The sequence below is a fragment of the Sapajus apella genome, unplaced genomic scaffold (assembly GCF_009761245.1).
Source record: "Sapajus apella isolate SASKATOON/1434 unplaced genomic scaffold, GSC_monkey_1.0 scaffold8, whole genome shotgun sequence".
Lineage (NCBI taxonomy): Eukaryota > Metazoa > Chordata > Mammalia > Primates > Cebidae > Sapajus > Sapajus apella.
The window spans coordinates 17,487,340-17,511,980 of record NW_022436948.1 but is presented as its reverse complement, the minus strand read 5'-3'; the positions used below and the strand labels follow the sequence as shown (position 1 = coordinate 17,511,980).

Genomic DNA, 24,641 nt, shown 5'->3' with positions numbered 1-24,641 from the left:
GGCTTGCCAGTTATCCCAGAACCATTGTTGAAAAGGGTCTTCTTTCCCCACTTATGTTTTTGTTTGCTTTGTGGAAGATCAGTTAGCTGCAAATATTTGGGTTTATTTCTGGGTTCTTTCTTCTGTTCCTTTGGTTTATATGCCGATTTTTATACCAGTACCATGCTATTTTGGTGACTATGGCCTTATAGTATAGTGTAAAATTGGGTAAGTGTGATGCCTCCAGATATGTTCTTTTTGTTTAGTCTTGGTCTGAGTATGCAGGTTCTTTTTTTGGCTCTATATGAATTTTTTAAAAATTTCTAATTTTCTGAAGAATAATGGTGGTATTCTGATGGGGATTGCATTGAATTTGTAGATTGCTTTTGGCAGTATGGTCATTTTCACAATATTGATTCTACCCATCCATGGGCATGGGATGTGTTTCCATTTGTTTACGTCATGTTTGTTTCAGCAATGTTTTAAAGTTTTCCTTGCAGAGGTCTTTCAACTCCTTTGTTAGGCATATTCCTAAGTGTTTTGTGGATTTTTTTTTTCTTGGTTTTTTTTTGCAGCTATCATTGTAAAAGGGGTTGAGTTATTGATCTGATTCTCTGCTTGGTCACTGCTAGTGTGTAGAAGAGTTACTGACTTATATATGTTAATCTTGTATCCAGGACTTTAGTAATTCTTTCATCAGTTCTAGGAGCTTTCTGAAGAAATGCCTAGGGTTTTCAAGCTAAATGATCACATTGTCAGCAAACAGTGGTAGTTTCACTTCCCCTTTTCTGATTCGAGTGCCCTTTATTTCTTTCTCTTCTTTGATTGCTCTGGCTGGAACTTCCAGTACCATGTTGAAAAGGTGTGGTGAATGTAAGCATCCTTGTCTTGTTCCTGTTCTCAGAGGGAATGCTTTCAACTTTTCCCCATTCAGTATTATGTTGTCTGTGGGTTGTCATAGATGGCTTTTATTACATTAAGGTATGTCCTTTGTATGCCAATTTTGCTGAGAGTTTCAATCATAAAGCGATGTTGGATTTTGTTGAATACTTTTTCTGCATCTATTTAGATGATCTTGTGATTTTTGTATTTAGTTCTGTTTATGTGGTTTATCACATTTATTGACCTGCGTATGTTAAATGATCCCAGCACCCCTGATATGAAACCCAGTTGACCATGGTGAATTCTCTTTTTCATATGTTGTTGGATTCAGTTGGCTAGTGTTTTGTTACAGATTTTAGCAACTGTATTTATCAAGGATATTGGTCTGCAGTTTTCTGTTTTGAAAACTTCCTTTTGAAGGATCGTTTTGAAGTTGATTTCTAGTTTTATTCCACTGTGGTCTGAAATTGTCTTTATTAGGGTTATTTTATGGGCTAGCATATGGTTAATCTTGGAGAAATTTCCAGGTGCTATTGAATAGAATGTGCATTCTGTGACTGTTGGATAAATGTTCTATATCTATCTGTTAAGTCCTTTTGTTCCAAGGTATTGTTAAACCCATTGTTTGTTAACTTTCTGTCTGGATAACCTGTCTAGTGCTGTCAGTGGAGTACTGAAGTCCATCACTATTATTGTGTTGCTGTATATCTCATTTCTTAGGCCTATTAGTAATTGTTTTATAAATTTGGGAACTTCAGCATTAGGTGCATATGTGTTTAGAATTGTGATATTTCACATTGGCTAAGGTCTTTTACCATTATATCCTGTCCTCCTTTGTCTCTTTCAACTGTTGTTGCTTTGAACTTTACTTTGTCTGATACAAGAATAGCTACTCCTGCTGGCAAATGGTGTCCATTTGCATGAAATATCCTTTTCCAGCCCTTTAAGTTTAGGTAAGTCCTTATGTGTTAGGTGAGTCTCTTGAAGGCAGCAGATAATTGGTTGGTGAGTTCTTACCAATTCTGCAGTTCTTTATCTTTTAAGTGAAGCGTTTAGGGCATTTACACTCAATGTTAGTACTGAAGTGTGATATGCCCTTGCTTTCATCATGTTTTTTGTTGCCTGTGTACTTTGGTTTTGTTTTTTGTTTTTGCTTTTTAACTTGTATTTTTGTTTTATAGGTCCTGTGTGATTTACTCTTTAAAGAGGTTCTATTCTGATACAACCAGGTTTTCTTAAATAGTCTGTTTCACATAAAATATCTAAATTGTTTAAAGGCATTACTAAAGTTACTGAATAAAAGCTGATACAAACTTCATTTCTTGACAGTAATGGCATATAAAATCAGCAGCACCAACACATGAAGAATGAGAGAATTTGATAACTTAACATTTCATAGATTTATTCTGGAGCTCATTAGTTTTCCTTAAATTCTGCTTGATCAAGTAGCAACTGTGGGGCAGAACATTTTTTCATTGAAAATCAGACATTCTAGATTAGTTGGTAATGATAAAATGACTTTTGGTCCTAAAAGGTTACTTACTTTATTCTACAATGTCTATAATATTTGTAAGAAATAAAATATGTAATAAAAAGTATTCTCCAGAATAAAAATGCTGGCAGTGAAATGTATGAACAGATATTTAAAGCATATTTTATAATTGCTTTGCAAAATTTGTATTACTTTACAGAAAATAAAAATTGACATTATGGTGTTAAACTACTATTGATCTTGTGTTTGTATAAGATTTTTAGGAGTATAATTTATCATATTCCAAATATTTTTCTGTAAAGCCAATATTTAGTTATTTCTAAAACTTGGATCTGTTTAAAAATGTTAAGATTATAATCTTGACTGTTGGCTCTATAAATCTTGCAGTTCAGAGCATTTTGAACAAGCTTTAGAATTCTAAAAGAAATAATTTGTATTGAGAAGAATATGAAATAGACAAAACCCAATGGCTTACCTTTATGGCAGTCATAGTATAAATATACAGAAACACTTGTTTAATTTATGTTCCAGCTTATATTTGAAATTTATTACATAGAAACATAATAATATTATCATTTATTTTATATCTGACAAGATAACCTTATAACTATGAATGCCAGGTAAATTGGGAAAAGATGCTACTATCAGTAAATATGCCCACAGTCAGACTGAAACCTGACATTTCTTTGAAAATTGATTATGGACTGGGTTCAATGGCTTACCCCTGTAATCCCAGCACTTTGGGAGGATGAGTCGGGCAAATCACTTGAGCCCAGGAATTTGAGACCAGCCAAGCCTGGGCAACATAGTGAGACCCTCTTCTCTATAAAATAAAAAGAGAAGAAAAGAAAAAAGTCAATTAATTATGGAAAGATATCAAATTGGAAATTAGCATTGATTAAGTGGATTGTTAGTATCGCTGTCACTGTTTTCTCAATGAATTGCATTAATATAAGAGACTCCTGAGAGTACATCCTATGGTGTGGTGCAAAGAGCAAATATTAATAATTTGGGATCATAAGAACCAGTTGTATTTCTCAGTACTAATGTAATTTCCAGCATATGGCATTGTTGAAACTACAGTTATAGCTGCAAAATATTAGCTATTTTTCCAGGCAATTCAGATATGTTGGAAATAATACTGAAAAAACTTATAATTGCACTTGAGGAGCTTCCTGATCTTCTTATCAAGAAAGTATTTTCAAAATGCTAATTTAAAGGAGCATTTAATCAAAGAATCCAATGTGCCATATGTGTAAGACTTTTTTTTCATGGTTTAAAACATTTTCACAAATGGCATCCATACACAAAACAAATAATGATGTAACATCTTTAGTCTGCCATGCTTTAAGAAATTATGGTGTGAGTTCATACTTATTTTAAAAAATCTATGATGATGGTATTTATTTCTGCTTACATAATCTTATGAAAATTATATTAGTAAGAAGGCATGTTTAACAAATCTATTTTAGAAGTGTTACATCAATTTTGCTGCCTTTTCCCAGAGCATTAAGAATAAATGTGACATATAACATCTAACTTACTCCTAATTTAGAAATTAAATTTTGATATTTATTCAAGTTGATTTTCGTCCAAGTTTTGAAATGTGGTTAGACAAAATTCTTAGTTTAAAATATTTTTGAGGGAATCCATTAAGTCATCATGTAAAGAGGGTTTTTGCATGGCAAATAATACTTACATTAGGTATCTCTACAAAAAATATTAAGGATTTTTCAGTGTCATATAAGTCACACAGTACTGAACCATGGCTTTTATGAACCCCCTCAAATTACCTTGCTGCAATGGATTATATACTGGGCTTCACTTTGAAGACTACCCAAAAACTCCATCTGTTCCACATAGAATTGCCATCCTGCTTGTATGTATTCCATGGTCTACTGCTGATATTAAACACATTCATTCACAAAGCAATTCAATATGTTACTTTTTATTTAAGTCAAAAATAAAATATTATTGTAGCAGTTAGAGTCATGATTACTCTTAAGTTTATCTGAATTTTCAACAAATACTCCTAACAGCCAGCTTTGGTCTCATTGCCATAACATCAGCCTCCATATTATTTTTTGAAGAAACAGAAGCACACGCCGTGGCCATGACCATAATTTTCCTCTTTAGAATGCACTGGCTGGCTTTCTGTACAGCAAATTACATACTCCATTAAGTCATATAGATGATAGATGAAAAAAAGATAGACAGATAGAGAAGACAGGGAGCAAGGGGAGCCAGGCTTTTGGTTGTGAACCTAATCTAACTTCCTGTATCATATTAATGTAACTCTCTACTCAAGAGTTTCTGTGCTTTTGACTAAATCCCTCAACTAGAGATATATTATTTCAAAATTTCCAGCTTTCTAACGAAATAGTTGAATCAGAGAGCAGAGATGAGCTATCGTCCTATCAAGAAAATGACGAAAATTTGGAAAATTGAATCTTGTTCTTAGAATAGTTGATTATAGATAGATATATTCTTCCAAAATCTTCTTGAGTAAATAGACTTTGGAATACAAATGTATTTTAAAACTTTCAATATATGTTTAGAATGATATAATAGAAATAAAAGTCCTCATTCTTGACTTTAAGAAATTAAATTCAGACTACAGGGATATAAATTAATTTTTGAAATTTTTGAGTCAGGAAAACTTTAGCAAAAAACTAATATCATTTTATCACAGTACAGATGAGGAACTTCAGCCTTAAAGATACTAAAATCTGTGGCTAATGAAAGAATCAGGTCTAAAACCCAGATTAATAGCTTACCAGTTAATAACTAGAGTCAAATTGTGTGTACTGGTTTATTATTTTTCCCCAATTTACACATTGGTAACATTCAATTTGTGGTTTATTTGTAACTTGTAGATAATCAATTTTAAGATTATTAGTTTATATACAAATATGACTCTTTTAATAAGTTTTTTAAACCTCAAAATACTATAGCTATTTAAAAATACATTGCAGTACTTAGAAGGAAATTGTTTAAAAAGTTTCTAAAGTAACTTATATAACAATAGTGATATTTGTGTTTATATCCACCTCCAAAACTACACATTGGCTTATATTTCAGAATACTTTGAAAAGAGAAAATTTATAATAACAGTAGCTGCTGTTTACAGAACATCACTGTGTATCTGACAGTGAGTTGAACTCTTGAGGAATGTGTGTTGTATTATAAAATTCTATGAACTTACCATGTTAAGCACTGTTTGTTCCATTTTACATAGGCGGAATCTGCATAGATTAAAGAAAAAGGTTAAAAGGAATATAAACGAATAAAGGTATGTATGCCAGATGTCCAAGATGAACAAAACTATACAGTAAAGTGAATTTCAATATACATAGATTACATTCAATAAGGCTCAAAATTTTTGATAAAAGGAAGCAGAGACCTCTTTTTTTCTAGCAGGAAGATATTATTCTTGGGAATTTTTATTTACACTGGCTTGAATAGCACTGTGGTGAATATCATAAGATTAATTCATTTTAACATCTCTGTAAAAGCCAAGGATGCAGTATGTCTATGGGGAATTTAAATCTTACATTTTAATACACAGATTAAATTATAGATCCTCAAGTAATGGATAATTAACGGACCCCTTTCAATTTTTTTTAATTATAAACCTTTTTAATTAGGAAATTTAAGTTTTAGAAAATGTGACATTTTATTTAATTATTTGGTAAATTAACTGTATATGGGCCTACCAGGAAAATATTCTGTTGCCATTCAAAGCAAAATTATATGTAATATATTAAGACTACTAATAATATCATTACCATTATTATTTCAAACAAAATAGGAGACTTGTGCAAAGACCACTGTCATCTAAAAGCCATGACTCAACTAGCAATATGATGTTCTTTAAAAGAGAAATAGGAATGCTTTTACACTGTTGGTGGGAATGTAAATTAGTTAACCATTATAGAAGATAGTGTGGTGATTCCTCAAGGATTTAGAACCAGAAATACCATTTGACTCAGCAATCCCATTACTGGGTATATATCCAATGAATTATAAGTCATTCTACTATAAAGAAACATGTACACATATGTTTATTGCAACACTATGTACAATAGCAAAGACTTGGAACCAATCCAAATGCCTATACATAATAGACTGGATAAAGAAAATGTAGCATATATACCCCTTGGAATACAATGCAGCCATAAAAAAGAATGAGATCATGTCCGCAGGGACATGGATGAAGCTGGAAGGCATCATTCTCAGCAAACTAATGCAAGAACAGAAAAACAAACGCCTCATGTTTTCACTCATAAGTGGTAGCTGAACAATGAGAACACATGGACACAGGGAAGGGAACATCAGACACGGGCCTGTTGAATGATGGGGGGCAAGAGGAGGGAGAGCATTAGAACAAATACCTAATGCATGCAGGGCTTAAAACCTAGATGATGGGTTGATAGGTGCAGCAAACTACCATGGCACATGTATACCTATATAACAAACCTGCACGATCTGCACATGTATCCAGGAAATTAAAGTAAAATAATTTTTTTTTTAAATTAAGAAAAGGATTTTGCTGTGCTTTGGCATGGGAATAATTAACACACAATATTAATATAAAACACATGGTAGATATGAATGAACACTGTGAAATCTTAGGAAGCTGGGAATAAAAAATTGCATTCTTTATAATAGTAAAATTTCAACATGGTCCCTGAGGACCATCAGATTTTTAAGTAGCATTTTCTCCCTGCTACCCTGCATAGGTTTGAGTTTCTAGCAGGCTCCCAGGCAATGCCAGTGCTGATGCATGATGTCATACTTTCAACGGCAAGAGTACAAGTATCACTTAAAATAATGATTTATATCATCGATCTGTTTATGACTTAAAAGTTAATAAGAGTGTTCTATAGGAATCCTGGGAAAGAAAGAAAATTCTAAAGAAAAAAATAATAATTCCTGTAGCCTTCAAAGCCTGAAATAATCATTCCTATGTGGAGGCACTTCCTTCCAATTATTTTTGTTTGTATATAGTTACCCAAGAGTTACCTATTTTGACATCTAACTTTGTTACTTAGCAAACCATTGGCATTTTCCCCAAATAACTATTTTTTCATTAATGTGGCACATATACACCATGGAATACTATGTCTTAAGGCCAACAGAATATTTAGCCATTTAGTTATAGCATAACTTATTTGCCCAGTTTCTCTCCTGTGAAATATTTAAATTATTTCAAATGTCTTATTAGTATAAATAATATGTGGGTAGATAACTTTAACATTTCTGATTATTTTCTTATAATAGATTTTCTAAGAGTTGAATTCCTTCGTCAAAGGATGTGAATGCTTTAACGCTCTTGAATTATATTGTATATGCTGTGTCTAACTCAGCATTGTTGTTTTGAAAATATCTTTGTCAATTTAATAAATGAAACTAGTATTTTCACTTAGTTAATTTTATTGCTAGCATGCTTTTACCCATTTCAGTGAATACTGTCCTGAGAACAGTTCATGTCTCCCAAATTGTTTCCTATTTTTGCTTTTGATATGGAGTTTCGCTCCTGTTACCTAGGCTGGAGTGCAATGGAGTGATCTTGGCTCACAGCAACCTCTGCTTCCCAGGTTCAAGTGAGTCTCCTGCCTCAGCCTCCTGAGTAGCTGGGATTACAGGCAAGTGCCACCAAGCCCAGCTGATTTTTGTACTTTTGGTGGAGGCAGGCTTTCTCTCTGTTGGTCAGGTTGGTCTTGAACTCCTGACCTCAGGTGATCTTCCCAACTCAGCCTCCCAAAGTACTGGGATTACAGGCATGAGCCACCGCACCCTGCCTTGTTTATGTTTTTATCATGAAGAAAGTTTTGACTTTCACAGTGTTTTATATATAGAAAGCTATTGCAAATTCAAAGCTGATTTTGTTATTTTATCTTATTACTGTGGTTTAAATTTTTTAAGTATGTAATCTAACTGTAATTGATCTTATTAATGTGTGGTTTGGACCTCGGTTGATTTTGTTTCCTAGGTAAATTTTCAAACACATTTTGTTTAATAAGAAATATCTGCCTCATAAGTTTTGATGACTTTTAAACCATGTATTAAGAATTTCGAAAAGCAGAGGTTGTCTCAGACTTTCTAATGCCTTTCACAATGCATCTATAAATCATTGTAATAACAGAACACTTTTAGTCTAAATGTCTAAAATATCTCAGAGTACACTTTTAAATTTCAACTTTTCTTCATCTGCTTTATAACTTTAAAAAAAAAGGTTCACTATTTCAGATGAATAACCATATTGTGTTGAGTTAAAAGTCTACTCAAGACTATGATTGGATTTAACGTCATATTTAAACATCATGTTAGTTTTCTATTGCTATGTAATTACTCAACCCTAGCAGTTCATAAGTCAGAAGTCCAGCACAGTGTGGTTGGGCTCTCTGTTCAGGCTGAAGTCAACGTGACAGCAGACTGTGTTTCTATCTGATGTGAGGATTCTTGTCCAAGTTCATTTCTCTTCTTGTCAGAGTCAGCTCCTTGAAGCTGTCACACTAAAATCCTTTCTTTTTTTTTTTTTTTTTGCTGGCTGACTACCATAAGTATAAATTTATCTAGGAGAAAATAGGACACTTTAATAATATTTAGACCTTCATTCAATAGCTTAAGCAAAACTCAGTGTGTTCAAAAGTATATATGCACACATATATATATTCATAATTCTTATAATCATGTTTGTACAGGTTTTTTATGTGTCCTATAAAGATTTACTTATTTTTTTGATGGCTGCATAATATTCCATGATGTATATATGCCACATTTTCCCTATCCAGTCTATCATCAATGGGCATTTGGGTTGGTTCCAGGTCTTTGCTATTGTAAATAGTGCTGCAATGAACATTCGTGTGCACGTGTCCTTATAGTAGAACGATTTATAACCCTTTGGATGTATACCCAGTAATTGGATTGCTGGGTCAAATGGAATTTCTACTTCTAGGTCCTTGAGGAATCGCCACACTGTCTTCCACAATTGTTGAACTAATTTACACTCCCACCAACAGTGTAAAAGTGTTCCTATTTCTCCACATCCTCTCCAGCATCTGTTGTCTCCAGATTTTTTAATGATCGCCATTCTGACTGGCGTGAGATGGTATCTCAATGTTGTTTTGATGAACCTGGAAACCATCATTCTCAGCAAACTGACAGAAGAGCAGAAGATCAAACACCACATGTTCTCACTCATAGGCGGGTGTTGAACAATGAGAACACATGGACACAGGGAGGGGAGCACTACACACTGGGGTCAGTTGGGGGGAAATAGGGGAGGGACGGTGGGGGGTGGGGAGCTGGGGAGAGATAGCAAGGGGAGAGATGCCAGATGTAGGTGATGGGGAGGAAGGCAGCAAATCACACTGCCACGTGTGTACCTATGCAACGATCTTGCATGTTCTTCACATGTACCCCAAAACCTAAAATGCAATAAAATAAATAAATGGGAAAAAAAAAGATTTACTTATTTTATGCATTTGATTTGTGTACAGATATTTTATTCTAACTCACCACTTAGAAAACTTCAGTATTTCCTCTCTTTGTTCTTATTCTCCTAGCTCCTATTTAAAATCTTTTGGTAATTATTTTTTATTTTAGTTACCTATCTTTAGTTTTATAATACTAATTAAAATGTCCTAAAATAGTATTTCCAATACTATTATTATACTATTCCAATAGTATTCCAATAATATTTCCAATACTAAGACATAATTAAATTTTCATAATATAATAATGTAAAACATTAATATTAATGTATTTAATAACATTAATTATTAATTATAACCATAGTTATATCGTATACCAATTTCATAATTATATTTACTAATGGCTATTGATTTTATATAGTTTTTCTTAACCATATTTCAAAAACTTTCTAATCCTACTTAAGCGATTTTTTTTAATGATTTGCTTTGCTTTTTGAAATCAGTATTTTTTTTTAAACTTTTGATTCATTGAAATTATCTTAAAGGTTTTCCTATAGAGTTGTTGGTGTTATAGTAGCAGTTGATTTTCTAATATTTAAAGCAAAAATTCAGACATAATTAATAAAATGAAAACAGTTTAAGTGTATAGTTCGCTGCATTTTGACAAATGCATATATTTTTATACCTGCTACACATTAAGCCTTTGTAGTCAATCCCCATTCTGTCATCTCCAGCACCAGCAAACCACAGATCTACTCTTAAATATTGTATGAATGGAATCACAGTGTATATACTGTCTTGTGAATGTCTTCTCTATGTCCACCTAATGCTAATGAGATTCATCTACGCAGTTGCAGCATTTGTAGTTCATTCTTTTTCAATACGAAGCATTATTCCACAATCTCCTTATTAAGTCTCCTGCTTATGAACTTTAGGGTTATTTTCTGTCTTGGGGTATTTTGCATAAAACTGCTGGGCAGCATCTTGTTCAAGTCCTTTTGTAGAATTACATGACTGTAGCACAGGCATTTGTTAATCCTTACAAGAAATGGTTTAATCTTTCAAAAGTAATTATACCACTTTATACTCCCACAAGCAATGTATGAAGGTTCCAGTTGCTCTACTTCCTAGCCAATACTTGGGATTGACAGTTGTCTTAATTTTAGGCATTCAAATGGTGGTACAGGTTGCTCTGTAAGTACACTAGGGGAGCATCCAATTTAGACTTGATGAGGTCGAGTAAAAATTTTTAGAGAAAAGAAAACGTAATAAGAACACTCAAACTGAAAGAAAACAATCTATTACTGTGTGATCCTTAAGTAGCTATAGTGAATAGCTATTTAAAAAATTTTGTTAAACTTGTTTTACTACTATTTTGATTATGAGTTTGCAGATTGGGTCTTTTGATTGTGTCACCGTGTGTTTTTTAGTGTGTCTATGTATGTTTATGTGAGCGTTTAGGCTTATGATAACCTCAAAAGTGTATTTGATAACTTTCAATATTTTTCCAGAAACATTCCTCCTTTAATATTACAAGCTTGTAGAACTTTACCTTTTGACTAAAGGTGAATATTAATATAATTATTTTAATAATAAAACATTATAAAATGACATAATATATTATATATAATACATAATAAACATATAATATATATTATATAATATATATCATATATTAATAGATAATATATAATATGTAATAAATAAATATATAATATATAATATATAATATATATAATATATAATAAATTATAATATGATAAATAAATATATAATATATTGTATATAATATATATACTATATAATGCTCATATAATAAACATTTATAACAAATAAACATAAGTAAAATGCCATTTTATTATTTAAATATCTTATTAGTTTAAATACTATATTTAAATACCAACATTTCAATATAATATTTAATATTATTTAAAAATAATAATTGAAGTACGTAAAATTAGGCAAAATAACAATTGTAGTAGTAGAAGGGCTTCAGTTTTCATTGATTTAAGAGATAAAATCTAGAACCCTTCTCTATAAAATGTAGATGGAATCCACCATCCTAAGACTTAAGCTCAAGTAAGCTGTCAGTCACCAGTATAAAAAAATGCTACTATGTATCGTGTTGTAGAATCTATGGCATACTTTATAGCAGCTTCAAACCTGTATTCATTTCAGGTTTTTATACTACAGCCCCAAGCCTCTTAAGGGAAAATTTTGTGACCCCATTATTTTCTACTCCCAAAGGATATTTGCTAAAATGATGATGATGATGATGATGAGGATGATGATCTGAACTTAATAGCTTTAGACTGACTTAATCTAAAAGTATTTCATAGCATTATTTTACTAATTTGGTCAGGGCAAATTTTCATTTTGTTTCCCAGAAGTCTTCAGCAATTCAGAATCTAAGATAGACTGTTGCCCAGATATGTTGTAGTCAAGGCTGATGTAAATCTTTATAACATCTGATTGGATGCAGTTAAATATAAGCTTCCCCCAGATCCTAAAAGATCATTTTAGTAAACACTGTAACTTTGGTGTCAACAGATCTACTTATGCAATTGAAGAGAGCAAATTTTACTTTCATGTTCTCTCTCCTCAGTTGGGTGAATAATCAAATTTGTGGTATAGGGGATGAAAAGACTACTTTCAATCTAGTCTAAAGGAACTCTGCTCTAAAAGTTAAAAAAGCAGCATAAAATACATTAAGGGTTGATTATCATTCACTCAATAAAGTTGATGTATAATTAGCAATCTACCTGAAATTTCCCATAGGCATATTCTATGTGTTGCTGTTAGCAATATAAAAGTGTTACAATAAAGGATACCAAAAAAAAAAAAAATGTTCTTCCTTCTTTTAGGCATCTTCCCCTGGAGAAATAGTCCAATGAGAAGTAATCTCTGTAGCCCAGGTTTCCTAAGGAGAAGCTTCAGGAGAGTCCTTATCAATCCTGATTGATATCAGACTTTTCTATTCAAGTTAGTTTCATTTAAGAGAAGTTTTAAATTTGAAAGTTCAGAAGACTATTAAAATTGTTTTTAGCTATCTAAGATACACACACACACGGTAGAGATAAAAATGTTAGACAATCCATCTCAATGTTGTGAAATAAGTAGTAAACTTACTAAAAATGCCAAATTATCCCAGAAGTTACTTTTTAAACATTTGATCAAAAGCTCTACCCAGCCAATTTTTGCTTCTTTAGAAACACTCTACTGAAAAGCAAAAGTAGAAATGGGGCTGATACCTTCAATATAGAGAATTGCAAATAAAATTAGATCCCAGAAGGCTTGGTGTGGCTTTCTAGGACTCTCACTATTAGGCAGTAATCTACCATTTACCTGTTTCCCAGATTCATCTTGTTATGCCTTATAACTAAAAATATAAAATCCAACAATGTATTGTACTCCAAAAATTCACTTCTCAACTTCTTTGATTTGTTTCTAGAATCTAAACTTATAGTAAATTGTAAATTAACACAATAGTAAATTGTGAGTCAACTATGATAGCAGTATGTGCAAACAATAAGTGAAATCAGTTGTATTAATTCTAAGAGGAAAGAGGTGTCAGGATGTTTTCACAGAAGAAAGGCACTAAATCTGGTATTTGAAAGATGAGTAGATTTTTCCTGCCAGGAGCAATAAAAATGAGAGTTGAAAATAATTTCATGAAGCAAAATATTCAAAGAAAATGAAGAATGAATAAAGACAATTGAATTGGTAATTCATAAGGCAAGCTTCAGTAACTGGTAGAAGCTGAATTTTAAGTGTAAAATGAGCAAATTATACTGAATGAAGAAAATTATTTAAAAATTATCAAGAAATAACTAGTCCTAGGGAAGACAGTTTTCATTTTAAGGCATATTAATGTTTGCAGATTGAAGGAAAAGGCACAGTGGAGGATAAGAGACCTTATCAGCAACGGATTAAAATAGTGGAGCATTTTTGTGGCGATGACATGAAATAAGGAGACAGCATTGGAAAGAAGAGAGACATTTGTTCTTCCTAGGTAGAAAGAAAATTGTAGAAAAAGATAAAGAAAGAAAATTGAGAGATAAAGAATAATCACAGGTGTAGTCCTTAACATCCTAAATAAAAATTACTGTTAATGTGTTTCTCCTTGCAGAAAGGAAATTTGTAATAGTTGATCTTTGGCTCAATATCCTTCTATCTCCAGCACCTGGCTTATGGAAGATCTCTCAATACATAATTACAAAATGGATCTATGGAGGTACAATAATTCTTGTTATATGATTCACTGTTCCTGAAGTTGGAGTATATTGGCTCATTTGGGAATAGGGAAATTGGCAGTTAGTTGAGAGGCCATTGGAACACCTGCTGAAAGAAACGTGATAATGATTCAAGGGGTGGGGAAAAAGCAAGTGAGGAATGAACAGAATACCATTAACTTGAAGTGGATGCAGACAGCACATTTTTGAAAATGTTTTAAATAAACAACTTCTCCTTGGAGAGCAGATGCAATTACAGCAGACAGCAGAGATAATAAATACATGTCAGTACAGTCACAGTACTGTGGCTGGAGTGTCAGGGCCTCGATTACTATGGGCAGCAGAAGACATAGATGCCTCTGGCATCCTAGCTGGCAACAAAGAAAAATGAAAGCAGAATTAGGCTTTGAGTTAGATCATAACAGAATAATGGAGGTTGGAATTGATATCATAATTGATACCATAATAGAATAATGGAAGTTGGACAGAAAAATAAACAGGCTTGCTAGGGTTATGGAAGTGGGAGAGGTGAAGCAAATTAAAAAGAACTACTCTTCTCGTAAGTCCTCATTTTCAAGGAAGGGAAGTGTCAGCATTTGAAATTGTAGAAAATTAGAAAACAAATGTGATGATTTTAATCAGGATTATATTTATGCTGGTGGGTAACAAATAAAATGAGAAGATCTTGGCTTCACAGGAGTTGAGGGACTCTGAGCCAGAGTACTAAAAGGGTCATCTATGTAAATGATGGTGTTCATAATAGGATTGGAGTGGAGAAAAATTATGAAGCAAGTTTTCAGAAAATGAGAATGTTAGGAGGTTATATGTTGATGGCTTTAGAGATAGGGAGAATTTATGTTACAATAAACATTATTAAAAAGTGGACAATGGAAGAAAAGTTGCCTGAAATTCACAGCTGTGAGTAAGTAGTCTTTAACACGTAGGTGGAAAAAGGGCCTTTTCCTTACCTAGGAGGAAAAACGGCCTCCATCAAAATGGTAGTGAGAATTTTATGTATCAGAAACAACACACCTTGTTTTCTCTTTTCTTTTTTTTCTTTTTCTTAACCCTGCCTAAGTAGGACATCAAAAAATTTGGCTACAAACTCATAATTGTTCCTCTCCACAGAAATCTTTAGCAAAAGGCGAAAGATTTATTCATTATGAAGATCAACCAGAGTGTGACAACACACTTTTCAATGCAGATGAGCAAAATATTCTCACACAAAATGTGGTCAAGAGTATTAGAACTTATTTTTTCTAATTGAATACATAATAATATTAACACACATTCTCTGTAAATATTTACGTTGATCATAGAAGAGGTAATCAAAATACATAATACTGACAATTGAATTGAAATTAATATATTTTTCTAAAAAAATCACATTATATGTAATGAACCAATATTGGCTAGGTGAAAATTGTCTAGGTTTTACAACTAGAAATGCTTCCTCTCAAACACTTATCAAAATGACAGGTGTATTTTTGGCTGCAACATTTACCAAATGAAAACAGAATACTGACATTCATACACAAAAACATGAAAGCATATGTTGAAATTTTCTTTCCAGATATCTACAAAAGAGAAAAGATAACATGAGGTTCATTATCTGTTTCAAATTGCCCCTGAGATTCCTTGAGCTGAAGACAAATATTCTATTAAAAAGAGTCTTTAAAAAGGGCATAAGAAACCTAATCTTTTCATAAGGAGTGTGGTTAAATTTGATAACAGTTATTATCAAAATGAATTATTTCTACTTCTAAATTAGTACTGATTGTATCTTAAGGTTTTTGTTTCTTTGATACCAGTATGTACAATTATTTCAGAAAGCATGATTAGTTTTGGTGTCTGTAAATCTTTGCTGCCAATGAATTAAAGTATTTTTGAAAAATGAATATATATTCCTTGAAAGTGATCTATACTTTACTTAAAATTACCTCTTTGGGTAAATATAGGACAACAGCTCTAACATTAAAATATGTGCATCAATTGGATCTAGAGTATTGCATGAGGTTTAAACATTAAAAAAGTATTTATAACATTTGAAGAAACAAAAATAATAAGAAAATGTAAAACCAAAATATAAAAAAAAGTAATATTCCTCATCAGAAAATAAGATAAAAATGCAAGCAACTGTGGTACTACCAAAGTGATTTTTTAAAAATATATATTTTTGTTCATTGGTTGTCTTGTTCAATTCCGTTAAACATAATCCAACAAGATAAGACTCCACATAGAGCTTTTAAAGTTATCATGTGTTGTGTGTACTGCTTTAATTGTCCATAGTTTCTGGTTTTTCTACTAGAATTCTAACAAACTAAATGTTGTATGGTATGTTTTTCTAGCATTATTTCTGGAAAATTAGAACAGTGACTAATAAAATTACTCTTTTACTTTTCATAGATTTAACTGAATTTTAAAGTCAAATATGGACTAATTTTATCCATATGCTGAGATTGCTATTTGGAATTTTTTACAGTATCTTCTTTAAAATTCTTGCTCAATAAGTCTAACATTTGTATCATCTTAGTGTTATAGTCTGTTTATTTATGTTCATCTATATGAGAATGGAGGCAGGAAGACAGAGCTTGGAATATTATCTACAAACAATTAATGTGCTATATTGGTGTGGTACGTGGGTCAAAATGGAAGAAACAGAGGAAATCATGACGGCTTATGTCATCATGACGGCACAGAGTTCTTAAGGAGGTGTCTATACCAAAGACAGGATGGGATATCATTCCGTTTTTTAATTTAGGATTAATCATTGGAATAGTTAGAATGTTAATGTCCCCACCCAAATGTACACGTTGAAACCGAATTCCTAAATGTGATGAGGTTTAGGGAGGTGATTGGGTTATAGGGTAGCAACAATCATGAATGGTATCAGTGCCTATATATGGGGCTAAAGATACCAGAGTTTTTCCCTCCTACGCTGTCAGGAGACAGCGAGAAGCTGGCTGTCTGCAACCAGGAAGAAGGCCTTCACCAAAACCCAACCATGCTGGCATTCTAATCTTGAACTTCCAGCCTCCAGAACTGAGACAAATAAATTTCTATTATTTATAGGTCATCTAGCCTATGGCATTTTGTCATAGCAATCCAAACTGACTGAAACAACCAGAAAGGCAGAAAATGCTAGTCTTCTTCTACTAAATGATCAGAGAGAACTGAGTAAGTGATGAAAAATGTGAGAGACACTGTTAGCTGTCTCTAAATTTCACTACTCCCTTCCTGTATCTATATGTAGAGCTAAAATTTGTTATTACTGTGATATAATAACAAATGTTATTTGTTATTATAGTAATAACAAATTTGTTATTACTGTGATATAATAACAAATGTTATTTGTTATTATAGTGATAACAAATTTTTCTAAACCCTCTTTACACCCGGACATGGCCAAGTGACTAACACTTGCATTAGAATATGGGTAATTGTTATGCATCTGCATTCCAGAAGATGCCCTTAGATGGGGTGTGCCATCCTTTTTTCCTCTTTCTCTTCTTACTTCTTCGTATTGAACCCTGAAGGGGCAGTACAGCATCTTGGGACGTAGTAGCGTCACCATATAGACGAGTAGAGAAAACTTTTGACTTTGCAGAGTGGGACTGTATTGACTGCTTGAAATTTTACAAAAACGGAGAAAAAATAAATTTCCATCATGTTAGTTCCGCTTTTATATTTGGGATCATCTCATGCTTAAACTCACAGCCTAACTTACGCAGAAAGGAAAAGAGCATGGTGAAGTGTAATATTTCTTGTAGTTTCAGCCTAGCCTGTCTATATGAGCAGTTGCTAAGTCTATTGAATCATTTCATACCAAGTCACAGAAAAAAAAAAAGTGTTTTTTAATTGTTGTGTGACAGTGGGGAGAGGTGATAAGGGGGGCATGTCACTTACTAACTCTTTGCATGTTTTACAAGTATTTAAAAAATGTGTCCACTTTTTTGATCCAACAGTGTTTTTGAAGGAGAGTTAAATAATCAATATTTGAAATTCATCATTTCTTCTTTCTTGAGCATTTTATGATGCAACTCTAATCATTTGCAAAATGGCTAAATGTGAGTGAGCTGATACAAAGGCTGATCTTTTCTTCAACTGGGTAAGTGGTGATCCTAAGATGATCAATATGTGTCAACACAGCCACTTCAAGCAAATTATTTATATTGATAAAAAGCTCAGACCTTAACCCAGCTTGAACTCTTAAGTATTATAGAAATAATAAATCAAAAAATTCATCATTTAATGCATTTCTTAGCAAATAAAGGAAACTATTTTCTTTAATGCGTCTACTGAGTAAAATCCCACAGGAAACTACATATGACCTTGACACGTGATATCTGTTTATGGTAATAAGAATGTAATAAATTAAAATCTGATGTGACTACATTTATGTTTCTATACATTTATGAAATAAACTCTAGCCAAAATCTAAATTTAAAAACCACATTTCTAAAGTTAGATTTTTTAGTATTAAGTGTTTTAATGATAGAATAAAGCTTCAATCACTTTGATTTTTAACTGAGTGTGAAAATTTAACCTGATAAATTTATATTGGAATGAATTATTTATACCCAGGGGGATCATACTCACACTTAAAAAAGTTTTACTGTAATGTGGAATTACTTATTATTCTCTCTGAAATATGTAATCAGCATATTTGGCATGTATCAAAGTTATGTTTAATAAAGAAAATGCATGTTTGTATATATGCTGCTGTGAATACAAATTGCCTCAAAACTTACTGGCTTAAGACAACGTCTCTTTTTTTTGTTAATGTTCCATTGGGTCAGGAACATAAGAAGTAATCAGCTGGACAGCTGCATCCTGTAGCATCTCTTCCTTTGCTTCACTGGAAGGTATAAAAAGTTTACTCACGTCTGGAGTTGGAGCCTATGTTCTCCTTCCTGTGTTCTATTCCTCGCCATCTGGGAACATTGGGCTTCCTCACAAAATGGTGGTCACCTGTATTTCTTAAATGACATCTGTCTTCCAAAAGGAGTGTACCAACATAGGTGACACAAGAAGCTGCAAGTATCTTTAAGCCCAAACTTGGGAGATATACAACACCACTTGTGATCATTATATTGGTCAAAGTCAGCCTTCGGGCCTGCTCGCATTCAAGGGGAATAGAAACCCCTCATCTCAATGAAAAGGGGCAAATAATTCGTGGCCATCTTTAATCCATTATGTTGTTTAGGCCATATTTCTGATATGAAGTTAAACATAAGAAGAAGTTACATATATTCATAAATTAGAAAATGGAGAAGAAAAAGAACTTTCATTATAAAATTATCCTGCCAGTTTCTAGGCTCCTTTAAAAACCATTGTCTATGAATAATATGAAAGTTTCAGAAAGCTGCTACTAGAATTTGAAGAGAATCTCTAAGTATATGCTTTAAATAGTATATTTTTACCAAATGTCTTAAAAAGTGACAAGAGTGAGAAAGTTTATTGAACTAAGAGAAAAAGAAAAGCCTTAAAATAGATTGCCCAGTTTCTTCATTCATGCGATTATTTTTTCATTTATTCATTCATCCAACAAATATTTCTTGATATCCCATTGTGAGCCCAGGGATTTTGTTAGGCAAGAAGGCTGTAACAATAAAGAGAAAAATATTGTTTTCTTTTCTTCACTGTGCTTACAACTTAATGTTACAAATTACTCCAACGCTTAAGATTATTCAGCTGAAGTTTTCGATAATGTAAACCAGCAAAATTCTTTGTATAATCTGTAAATGAATTTTATCTGAAAACTATTACATAAAACAATAAAATACAAATTGCTGGATGCATTCAGTTATTCAATCAAATAGGCATAATTGAAGGTTTTGTTATATCCCTAGTCCATCCTAAATCTTTAGGCCAATGCGTAAACCGTGTTTTAACAAAAACAGATGCCTCCCAGCACACAGGACAGCTACAGCTGCTCCATAGCTCCACATGGGACCATCTTCTCTTTGCTTACCAGCCCATCCCCAGTTCCAAGAAAACATGAGCTTCTTAAAACAAAGTTGAAAATCTAGTGGCTTGCGAGTCAGCTGGCAGTGTTTCTGCATTTTTAAGCAGGCTTGGATACTGGGGGAAGCTTAGTGTTCACTCTGTAGCTGACCTCTCCGAGCCAAGTTCAGCGTGGTGTGAGTTATCAAACCTGACAGCCTTTTGGCAAGTCTTTGAAGGCTCTCTGGCCAGACTCCCTTCCAAGCTCATCTGGGATCAATTAGGATAAATAATAGTTCTTGCAATAGTTAGTTTCTACCATGCTTTTTAAAAGTATTTAGTGTGCAATAATGCAATTTATGGCTTACCTGTACCATGCTATCCATTCAAAAGAAAATAAAATAAAATCAAAAGGTTAAAGTGTCCTGTGAGTTGCAGAACAACACGGTGAGGGAAAAGTACCAGAGAGGCCAATATTTTGACAATTCTTTTCTCTCCACATTTATCTAAAACATAAGTAAACATAAATACAAAACTATAATATTTTTCAAAATCTGGATTCTTATCCCAACAGCAATATTTTGAAAGTCCGGTTAAAACATAAACCATACATACACACACACACACATAAAAACACACATACTCACACACAAACACACATACACATACACACACAAACACAAACAAACATACACATACACAGTCAAGGACTTTTAACTGCCCTCAGCAACCAAAGAGATCTGCTAGTAAATAAGGCAGATTTTTACTTCTAGGACAAAAAAAAAATGAATTTAAGCTCAAATGGAAGGTACTCTATAGAAACTACTAGTACAATAACAAATAATAATTTTCTATAGCAAGATTAAGGCCACATTCAGTAATGCTAACGTTCTGGCTTCATGTGAACCAAGTTTTGCTTTTATTGGGTGTGTTTCTCTTCATGTGGCCTGAGGGCAAGGTACTGCAACTATTTCATGCTGATGTTTAAAACTTTGCTGTTTGCAAGACGTTTCTTTTTTGACCTTAGTTCTTTCAGTTGCTACTGAAATCATGAAACTATCATGGCACTTCTTTAAGGACTGTGTAGGTTTGACTTTGGTCTGTCATAAAATGTAACTGCTTGTTTAAAATAACTGTAAGTTAAAATGTTACTCTATATTTGCCTTATAAGTGTTTTCTGCTTCACTTGGAGTCTTCTGTTTTGGCCTCCCTTGCTTAAATTTTTTACAAGAAAGATTTATTGTTAATAGGAATGTCTGGGTTTTTTGTTTCCTTTTTCATTCGGAGATAAGTTATTTGAAGTCCTATTATGGAAAACATTTACATAAATTACAAGAATTAAGATTTTTTTTTCCAGATAGATTTTATCCATTAAATGAATATCTTTGTTAACTTAGAATGACAGTGAAAAATGGTATCAATACTGTGGATAAAATAATTTAATAATGTTTACAAACATTCAAACAGCCCCTTGAATGCAAGTGATTGTTGGCTCCTAAAGTCGGCTAAAATACTCATCTGGTAATGTCCCTGGTAACTGCTAAAGATACAGTGATGCTTAGATATGCACCTTTGCTCTTCCAAAGCTTACTACTATGCCTAGATGACTTATGTGCTCGCTCCAGCTCAACCTCTAAATTTACACAGTTGTTGGAGCTGGGACTGAATTCCAAAACACAGTTCATTTTGTAGCGTGCATTTTAAAATGAGCACAATATAACATTGGTTAAGTAATGCATAGAGGATTTCATTGTACTTCAGTATAAACTCTCTGAATATGGGGTGTGTGTGTGTGTGCACACGTGCTCATGCATGCATACACTATTAAATGAATCGTTGAAGAACATGGTATAATATTATATATTCAAATTATCTAACAGATCTTTTTTTATTGCTGAATTCTAGTTGAAAGCTAATGAAAAATATACTATCAAATTCAGGGTAACAAAAATATTTAATTCTGCTTAATTTAACAAATATTTATAGCCTTAATATATGTTTTCACAGTTTGAAATATAGGAGACACAAAATATAGAAGGCTTAATTTCCAGTCAGAAAAGAATTTAGAATTTTCATGAAAATTTTTCTTAGGAAAATAATAAAGAAGTAGCATTAAATGATGGCTAATAATCCATAGTGAGTGCTCACAAATACTGGTAACCACAACAGGAAGAAGACAGCGCTGATCATGGACTGACATGTTTACGGGAGATTTCATCACAAATGGATAATTGCCTCTAAATAATATAGAAATGACTTCAGTTATAACATATTGTAGCATATTTTACTCCTGCAAATGATATCCATCAATTATGTATACAATATTTCTTACACTTATTTCAATAGAAATCAATTATACCCTTAGGGAAAGAATCTTTGATGACTCACTATGTCTATTTTGCACAAACCTTCTAAAGGCAAACACCAATAGAAAACACCCTGTAGTGCAAGGCTAGGTCCAGAGTTTTGGGTTAGAAGTGTCTGCTTGTATTTTTATCAGTTTGTTTTGATTTTTACATAAATAACATTAATTTTTAGTTAGGCATATTTTTCTTATCTTTTTTTATATTTATGTTAACTTTCTTTAATATTATTAGATTCATTCTTTAGTTTTTCTTCTATTTTTATTTGGAGCTTAGTGTATAACTTTCAAATTTACATTTTTTAAATAAATGGCAATTTAATATTCTTTAAAAATATTTCTTATGGTATTTTAGCATTAACATTTTACTATTTAATGCCAATATATAAAACAAAATTAATAAAAGTATAAATCTATGATGTTACATCTTCTGCAATTTACTTTAAAATACTTCAAAGTAAGCAGTGGCATGTGTACAGGTAGAAAAGTTAATTGCAATCTACTTCCTAGAGCTATTAGAGCACACTTGAAGGACGTTATCTGAAATCTATATTCTATAATTAGCTAACAAAAGCACATATTACTAACTTAATGCAGGTAGTTTGATAGCTTGTCTCCAAAGATGGCTTCCAAGGAGCCAGCCTTCCAGAACCTGTGTAGTTTTTGCCAACAAAGAAAGGTGAGATAATTCTGAACCTACACTTTAAGAAAGGCTGTTGATTTCCAATTTTGAGATCTTGGAAACATTGAGCAGACATGAAAGATATCCAGTTACACCTGCTGGAAGGACTGTGTGAGATACCCTAAGACCATGTGTATTAGTCAGGGAACTAAAAGGGTAGATATACATATACAGGGGAGTTTATTAAGGAGAATTGACTCACATGATCACAAGGTGAGAACCCCACAATAGGCTGTCTGCAAGCTAAGGAGCAAGGAGGCCAGTCTAAGTCCCAAAGCTGAAGAATTTGTAGCCTGATGTTCGAGGACAGGAAGCATTCACCATGGGAGAAAGATGGAGACCAGTAGACTAAACCAGTCTAGTCTTTTCATATTCTTCTTCCTGCTTTTATTCTAGCCGTACTGGTAGCTGATTAGATGGTATCCCCCCAGACTGAGGGTGGCTTTGCCTTTACCAGTCCACTAACTCAAATGTTAATCGCCTTTGGCAACACCATCACACACACCCCCAAGAACAATACTTTGCATTCTTCAATCCAATCAAGTTGATACTCAATATTAACCATCACACCACGTAACAAAGAAAAAGGCACAGTTGTCTCCATGTTCAAGTTGAGGTTGTGATGACAGCCAATCCAGGCACTTTTTCAATGCAACTACATGAGAAATCACAAGTGAAACAAACAAAAAAAATGAAGCACATTGAGAAGAACCAAAGGCTTAGCAATAAAGAAATAAGTTAAAATAGGGGAATAATAAACAAACAAAAAACAAAGGAAGCAAGCTGTCACTGGAGGCTGAATGCATTACTTTCTCAACCTGATAAAATGTATTTGCAAAACACCCTTATAGTTAACATACTTAATGGCAAAAAAAAAAAACCTCATCTTGCTTAAATCAGAAACAAGGCAATAATGTCCATTTTTACAATTTTTATTCAGCACTGCACTAAAAGACTTGGCCAGTGGAAGAAGGCAAGAAAAAAATAAATCAAAACAATACATATTTGTTTGCAAATGTCATAATATTTTATATATAAATTTTAAGTAATCTGCAAAATATATCTTACAACTCTTAAGTAAATTAAATGAGATTACAGGCATATGGTAAACATACAAAAGTCTATATTTCAATGTAATGATAATAAACAATTACAAAATGAGAGACACATCTCTTACGACAGCACTGTCCTGGGTTGAAAGACACATCTCTTACAACAGAACTGTGCTGCGTTGAACATTCTCCCCCAAATTTATGTCTACCTGGAACTTGTGAATGTGATTGTATTTGGAAATAGGGTCTTTGCAGATGTAATCAAGTTAAAATATGGTCATGCTTGATTAGGGCTTGACCTGATAAAAAGAAAGAAATTTGGATACCAGCACAGGGAGGGAAGAATACCATATGAAGATGGAGGCTGAGATTGGAAGGATGAGTTGACAAGCCAAGGAACACAAAGATTGCCAGGAAACAACAGAAGCCTGCAGAAATTTTATGCTTTTTAATTTTTAATTTTTGATTTTTATGGGTACATAGAACATATATGCATTTATCAGTACATGAGATATTTTGATATAGATGTGCAATGTGTAATAATCACATCAGGGTAAATGGGGTACCTGTCACCT

General features: G+C 32.8%; 1 non-coding gene across 1 annotated transcript; it reads right to left on the bottom strand.

The window, feature by feature from the left end:
* Window positions 1-15,089: 15,089 nt before the first annotated feature.
* On the bottom strand, window positions 15,090-15,206 carry LOC116551089. Its single transcript, XR_004268712.1, has one exon. It is a non-coding gene; the product is annotated as a U5 spliceosomal RNA (small nuclear RNA).
* Window positions 15,207-24,641: the final 9,435 nt, after the last annotated feature.